An 8,152-nucleotide genomic window follows, 5' to 3' on the forward strand; every position below is an offset into this window, starting at 1 on the left:
TTTATTTTTTCTGGCTGAACAATATTCCATTGTGTATATGCACCACATTTTCTTTATTCATTCATCCCTTCATGGACACTGAGGTTGATATATCTTGGCTATTATGAATAGAGCTGTGATAAACATGGCAGTGCAGATATCTCTTTGACATGTTGATTTCTTTTATTTTGGATATATACACAGTAGTGGGATTGCTGAATCATATGGTAGTTTCATTTTTGTTTTTTGAGGAACCTTCATACTACTTTCCATAACGGCTATACTAATTCCATTCTCACCCGTGGCATATGAGAGTTCCCCTTTCTCTACATCCTCACCATCATCTGTTATTTTTTTGGTGACTAAACTTTTTAAAACGAAAAGCCATAAGATCTATTTGTGTCATTCTGTGTGTGTACATACATGTACCTGTGTGTTTATCCATGTTTGCATGTTATGTATATATGATGTTTATTTTTCCACCTATGATGGTGTTACCACACTGAAATAGCCAAATTAGTGTGGGGGTAAATAAGCACTCAAAAAATTTAAGTGTTTATTAGACTTCCAGAAAAATAGAAACTGACCCAATTGTCTTTTAAGTTCATGTGATCCGGGATAATAGTCAGTAAATAGAAGCTAATTTTAAAACTGTTGGGAGAGTGGAGAGGGGGAATCAGTGTGCTCCTACCTAATGGGCACAATGTGAGGGTATATGGCACACCTCCTCGGTGTGTTTCACCTAACAAATGCAAACAGTGTAACCCAATTGTTCGTACCTCATAATAATCTGGAATAAAAAATAAAATAAAATTGTCGGTAAAATAAAAATATAAATGTTTTCAGAATTGTCAGCCTGCCCTTCCCCCCCGCCCCCCGCCCTTTTTTGGCCTGGCTTTGCTAGTCAGACAGGTTTCAATTGTCTCTCAAGGATATTTAATGCCATAAAGTTATAAATCCAACCTAACAGCAGAACGCACAGTAAAAATGAATTGCTTAATTGCTTAATGTATATCAGTTGCAAAATTTTTTTTAAAAGAGATTTGTAAAAGAGTTGTAATAACCTTGTTTGGTCAGAGCTGATTAAGGTCGGATAGATTCATTTAAAAAGTTTTACTAAAAAGTGGTGTTAGTGGTCCATTGATGCAAAAGTAGAATTTGGCATTCTCTGTTAAAATGAGAACGTTTTCTTAGAGCATTGGTCTGAGAATAAGTAAGAAACCCCCTTGCAATTGGCCTAGGAAACAAAGATGTTTGTGTTTTACCAAGATAATTTCCTTTGCTTCATGTCATCTTTTATTAGGTTTGTGATCGCTCAAGTAAGTCTACTCTATATTAAAAGAGATAATTTTTTGTTCACAACTATGTGACCTTGTATATTTGCCTTTAAATTTTTTTATTATCAGGCCAGGTATGGTTGTTCATGACTATAATCCTAGCACTCTAGGAAGCCATTGTAGAAGAATCCCCTGAGTTCAGGAATGTGTGCCCAGCCTGAGCAGGATTGAGACTCTGTCTTTATTGAAAATAGAAAAATTAGCCAGGAATTGTGGTGGGTGCCTATAGTCTCAGCTACTCAGGAGGCTGAGGCAGGAGGCTCACTTGAACCCAGGAGTTTGAAGTTGCTGTGAGCGAAGCTGATGCCACAGCACTCCAGCCTGGGAAACAGAATGAGACTCTTCAAAAAAAAAAATAAATTTAAAAAAACCTTTTATTATCACTTTGATAAAATAATTAAGATAATATTTAGTCAAGTATTTTAAATTTTTTGACATTTCTTACAAATTTCAACTTCCCCAGATCAAATTCTAAGTTGAGTCACTTTGACCTCAAACTAACTTTGAGATTTTTCTGTTGGCCCCCAGGAAATCACAAAAGATGTGTCTCTCACCTTATAAAAGAGAGATATTAAAGTAATTAGATTTATTTGATATATTAAGTTATGTAGGAAGCATTGCCAAATAAGTGATAGTAAACCTTTAAGTTATATTCATGGATATGTTATTGGTATGAGTTTTTAAAAAAATGTACAAGATTCCTAAAAATCTAACATATTATCAGTATCAGTCATAATTTTGATTATTATGTTAAAATGTTGTATGCTGCACAAATAACCAAATTTCTTTGTCAATTATGTTAGGACTAAACATATCATAAACTATCAACAGACTTTTAGCCATGGCCATTTTAAGTCTTTGTCATCCATAGACAGTTATTTAAATCCTCTCTATATCCCCTCTAAAAGCATTTGCAATCTGATATAGTCCAAAATTGCTGCTGCTTCAAGGAAATTCATGGAAAAGACTTTGAATGAGCATTCTGGAACAAAGGATTTTGATAACTTTCAGCTAGGTAAGAATTTCTAGGACTCTAATGAAGAAATTGATGACTTTATAAAACTTATTACCAAGATAAAGCAGAACAAAAATTAATACATAAAACTAAATAAGTTGATGAGGATAATTTTTAAAATAACTTATTATTTTCTTTAACTGTTTTGTGTTTCAGATCTAAGGAAAACCTTTTTTCTTTTAAGCTCTCTATAGGTTACAGCAATTTGGTAAAATATGCTTTGTGACAAAAATAATGACTTTTTTCTCTTAATCTGGTTCTTTCAGAATTCATAAACTACTTGTGAATATTCTTATTTTTATAGTTACTTGCATAAGTTTAATAATAATATATTTAGAGACAGGACACAATTGTAAACACTGGTTATATTAACAAGGCTTTAACTAAAATATTATGTTTTCAGATAATGACCAGGCAGCTTAAGGAACTCAGGTTGACTTTATGGAGTCAAGAAAGCCTTCTTGGAAAAACTGGACTAAGTGTTCTCAGCCTTATAGGTGAGTAAGAAATGTCACTGGCGGGTTTAGGAACCTTAGGATATATTGAGGCCCTCTAAAGAGAGGAATTTACTCAAATCTGTAAGGGTTACAGATACATCCTGATAGCAAGTCTTCCTCACTTTAAGGGGCTTTTTTTTTTTTTCAAGTTCAATCTGAGAATCTTTATTAAAAGGTCCAGCAAAGAAAATTTGAAAAGGACCTATATGGTCAATCATTATTTGTTTGGCACTTATGTAAACAATCAGGCCAAGTTTAATGAAACTTATTTTGCAAACAAATCAGTCTTACTTTGATTATTCTTGGTAGAAAAGGAGGTGACTGTACAAAGAAAAATTATGTTTCAGAAGAAAACTATACTCCTACCCAGTATTAGGTTTTAGGCCTATTCATTTTCTTTGAAGTTGTATTATCTATTTATAATCTGAACTGGGTCCTGAAGTGTTCTAGTTTTCTCCAACATCTGGCTATGATTCTCCAAATGATATTTCCAGTTTTCTCCCATTTTTCTGGCTTAGAATCACTGCTGTATTTCTAAAGCCCTGCAGGCTGAGGCTGGTTAACTTGATAATAAACTTCAGAAAACCACCACAACAATTTATGTGCGAACAACTTTTGTGCCATCCAAACTTTAAACCAGTAAAATCTACTGGATTGCCCCTGCCTGTCTTAACCTGAAGAGGCTTCAGGCATCCAAAATTTTTTTTGACGAGTTGGTTTCTGGACTCAGAAACCACGTTTATAGTTTGTTCCAACTATCAATTGGGAAAATGTAAAAATTTTTCACAGAAGCTCAATTCTCCTCGTTAATGGTCTGATGGCTTACAGCATCCAGGAGATATCCTCTTCTGCTGAGTCCCAACAGATGATCCAGCTGGACCTTAGTGATCACAAGGCAGCCAAAGAAGAAAATGGACTTACAGTGTTCAAAGTGTCTCCTTCCCTTGAACAAGAGAGGGGACTGACAAAGAGTCTTTGGCTAAACTCGAGTCAGGCCTATTGGTGCACTTCCCTGTAAAATCTTGTTTTTAACAAGAACCCTGCTACATTGGTTTAGAAGAACCCAACCCCCATCCCTTAGTTCTCAATATCTAATCATCCTGGATGTCTGATCAGTTTCTTCATCCTTATCATTCCCCAGGTGATGTCTGATCACCCTGGTCTGCCTTCTGCCAGAATCCTGGGTTTAGCCAGAATTCTCCTTACTCTTGATGTTTCCTCTTAGTAATTTTTCATCCACTGACCCCCACACTGCTGCTTAGCTGTACACTCGCCCATGCTGTATTCGGAATTGAGCTATTCCACTCACCCATGCTGTACATGCTGTATTCGGAATTGAGCCCAGAGTTTCTCTCCCACTGCAAGTCCCCTCCCCAGGAGTCCCTATTGCAAAACTTCTTTATAAAGTCTTCCTTACCAGCCTTTCACAAGGATTTTGACTATTTTTTTCTTTAACACTGCCTGAATAAATGAATGAATTCATCTTCCCCTGACTGTGGTACTTGGCGCTGCCATCAGAAGGGCTTTATGTGCTTTTGTCAAAAGTGGTAGATTCTAGAGGAATTTACTAAGTGCCCACTATTGTGCCATCCCATTCTTTTTCCTAGGGTTCTATTCTTAAATTCCGTATAGTCCCTTTAGCCATAAGCCATGGTAAACCCATTCACATTAGCTTTCCACTCAGGGGAGAGAATTTAAGTTTGCTGTCACTTTAAATGCAATTCCAGGTATATTCATTGTGCCAAGAAAACAAGTCTGACGCAGGAAGAGAAATACCATTCGATGTTATCAACCTGCTGACCACTCATACTGGTAACATTTCATGTTTTCCTTTGTCAGAGAAATTAAAAATCAAAATGATCATCACTTGCTCACCTTTAATTCTGATGGCTTCACAAAAGCCTCAATTTTCTTAGAGTAAAATTAAATTGGCTCACCGCCTATAGCTCAACTGGCTAAGGCGCCAGCCACGTACACCTAAGGTGGCGGGTTCGAATCCCCAGCCCGGACCCGCCAAACAACAATGACGGCTGCAACCAAAAAATAGCCGGGCGTTGTGGCGGGCGCCTGTGGTCCCAGCTACTTGGGAGGCGGAGGCAGGAGACGCGCTTGAGCCCAGGAGTTAGAGGTTGCTGTGAGCTGTAATGCCACGGCACTCTACCCAGGGGGACAGCTTGAGGCTCTGTCTCAAAAAAAAAAAAAAAAGAAAGTAAAATTAAATCTTGCCACTATTGTCAAAATGACAGTAACTCGAGCAAAACACTAAGTCTGGATAATTAACGTCTGAAGACAAATTTCTTTAGGTGAATGCAATACACATATCTTTTTGAAATATTTGTGTTACAGACATCAATGTCTTCATGGTAGTAAAAACGTTTTATACTTATGGCTAACGTTTACTGTTCCTCAGCCCTCTCCAGCCCTTCCTTTTTAAAAATCTTGAAATGATCTTTTTTTAATGTCTGTTTTAAGAATAATTCTTGTTGTGGTTTGAATGTTGAAAGTCCTCCAAACTTCACGTTGAAACTTAATCCACAATGTAACATTGTTAAGAGGTGGGGCTTTGAGGAGGCCATTAGGTCTCTTCCCTCTCACGGCTGAGATTAGTGCTTTACAAGGAGCCTTGAGGAGGAGAGTTTGCCTCCTCTAGCCCTCCCATCTTATGTGGATATAGCAAGAGGCTCCATCGTGGGAGCCAAAAGCAGCCCTTTTCAGACACCAAATCTGCCAGTGCCTTGATCTGGGACTCTAGCTCTAGAATTGTGCAAATATAAATTTGTATTTTTTTATAAATTACCCAGTCTCAGGTACTTTGCTATAGCATCAGGAACAGATTCAAACAATTCTATAGCAGAGTAATGATAAAATAAAAAACATGTTACAAAGTCATATGAATCTTATTTTTGAGAAAAATATTTATTTATATTGTCAGAAGTGAAAGTTAAATGCATTCTTTTTTTTTAATGCATTCTTTGTTTGAAACTTCCTCAAGCAAAATATCTATAGAATTGTTCATATCTCTGATTTTCTATATAATAGCATTTTAAACCTTGAAAAGTCAAATCTTATTTATTTCTCAATAGCTTCCTTTTTGTGCAAAATGAGAAATTCAGATACATCACTTATTCAAACATTTTATGGAAAAAACATTTGCATTTCAATGAGAAACATAAGATTTTCAAATACCGCAACCAGAAAACATTGCAGGACATGAAATTTTGTCCCCTTTTCTGGTTATTTTCTTTAACAAGTTCATGCTGGACCTGAGATTTGGCTTAGTTGGGCCTTAAACTTTGGCTATTTTATCAAAAAGCTGGTGCTCTTTTTTCTCTTCTTGGCCTTCTAGTAAGTATCAATATCAATAAATCATAGGCATTTTGTATGGCTACTAAATGTAGCCATAGTTACTGTAGATAAAAACCAAAGAGAGATTATCTGAATTCAAGGATCAAGAGGCATTCAATTAGCATAAATAATAACAAGTTATGGGAAAAATATACATCCTCCTCTTTATTTATTTTTGAAGTATTCTTCTCTGTTCTATGTACGGGTCTGGCAGAAAACCGTGGTATGAAAAACATGTAGATTAACAAGAAAAACTACCAAGCCAACGTCTTGAAAAGAGGCTAGTCCTGACAGGTCAGGGATGAGCCCTGGGTGATGCAAAGCTTCTGCAGATCCTATGGCTTGGTTTGCTCTGTTGCTTTAAAACTGGTTGCTCCATCTAAGTGGAGGCAGGAACTGTGCCAAGGACGATACTTTACTTCCCAACACATGCCATACACCTGTGTCAAGGAAATATCCCCAAAGGATGCACTTATCATTCAATTGTCCAAGGGAATAATTTTTTCTAGAAAAGGTGATGAAGAAAGGCTGAACAGGAGGTCCTCCAACTAGACAAGTTCACAGTAATGTGGACAAGCCTCTTTAGGGAAGAACTTGGGCTCACATAAAGTTAACCCTTTCTAATTTGTTTGGTGACTTAGGACAAACCTCACACTTACTCAAGTCATCACGATGAGGTCGTCCTGCTTTATTTTATAAAGCCTTTTCAGACCCTTAAATAAGAAATGTAAATTGTGAAATATTGAGGAGGTCAATGAAGCTTTTTCTTTTGGGGGGGAGATTGAATAGAGGAAAGCTTATAAAGGTGACACAAAAGTAAAAAAAAAAAAAACAGAAAAGTACTATGTAGCCAATCTTCACTACAACTTTAGAGGGGGGAAAAAAAATAAGACCAAGATATTTTGGAGGTATTGACTATTATTATATGGGGGGGGCAGGGGGGCTTGCCAGCATCTTTCTAAAAATATAAACTGTCACATTTTATAAAGCTATAAAACATTTGAAAAGTCACAGATCTTATGATTCCCAAAACTGCTGAGAGAGAGCACTTTGTATTAAAGTGCTTCAATTACTATGGGGGCTACGGAAGCACTAGCTGGTCTTGAGGTATTTCTGCTGCTGTTGGCTGCCTGTCCTGTCCGCTCTGTATAGAGATGACAGTACCTTCCTCTTAGTACATTTTGAGATTTAACGTTTACTAAGCACTACAAATTCCTCAGAGAAAAGGGCTTTTTAAATAACATTAGCATCTTAAGACAGTCTAGTACTACTGTCTCTTAGGTCATTTAAGTCACTGAAACAGTCCTCTTTCTTTTTTTTTTGCAGGGGCTGAACTTGAACCCACCACCTCCGGCATATGGGGTCAGTGCCCTACTCCTTTGAGCCACAGGCGCCACCCAAAACAGTCCTCTTTCCTAAAGTATGTTTTCAAATGTTGGTTCTTTAAAAGATACTTTTTATTAGAATGCCCCAAACAGCCACTTGATTTAGAATTAACCTCCCCCGTGTACCCCAAAGTATCAAAAAGATGAGTGTTTTATGATGCTAATAGACAAGGGAGCTCATATTCCAGCTGACAGTTTTAATATTGTGTAGCAAGCCATTTTTTAAAAAGCTTTACTTCAATATGCCTTATGATAGTGAAGGCTTAAGTTTAACGGAGATCAGTCTCGGGCAAGTTGAAAGAGGACAAGTAATTGGAAGTATGAGAATAACGAACACAGCAAATGAGAGCAAAAGCCCAGAGTAGATATAGAAATTCAACCACCATCTTGTCAAGTCAGGCTACCATTGGCTGGTTGTGCTGCGGACAGATTTTCAACATATTAGAAAGAAAAGAATTAAGAGTAATATTATGTGTTTGAATTTAATATAATGTTTGAATCTTGGACTTCTTAATGTGAAATTAAGTGTTTTCAGGCAAGTTTTTTTTTTTTTTTTTTGAGACAGAGCCTCAAGCTGTCCCCCTGGGTAGAGTG

This window comes from Otolemur garnettii, unplaced genomic scaffold (genome assembly GCF_000181295.1).
Source record: "Otolemur garnettii isolate 467f Iridium unplaced genomic scaffold, OtoGar3 scaffold00164, whole genome shotgun sequence".
NCBI classification, from domain to species: Eukaryota; Metazoa; Chordata; class Mammalia; order Primates; family Galagidae; genus Otolemur; species Otolemur garnettii.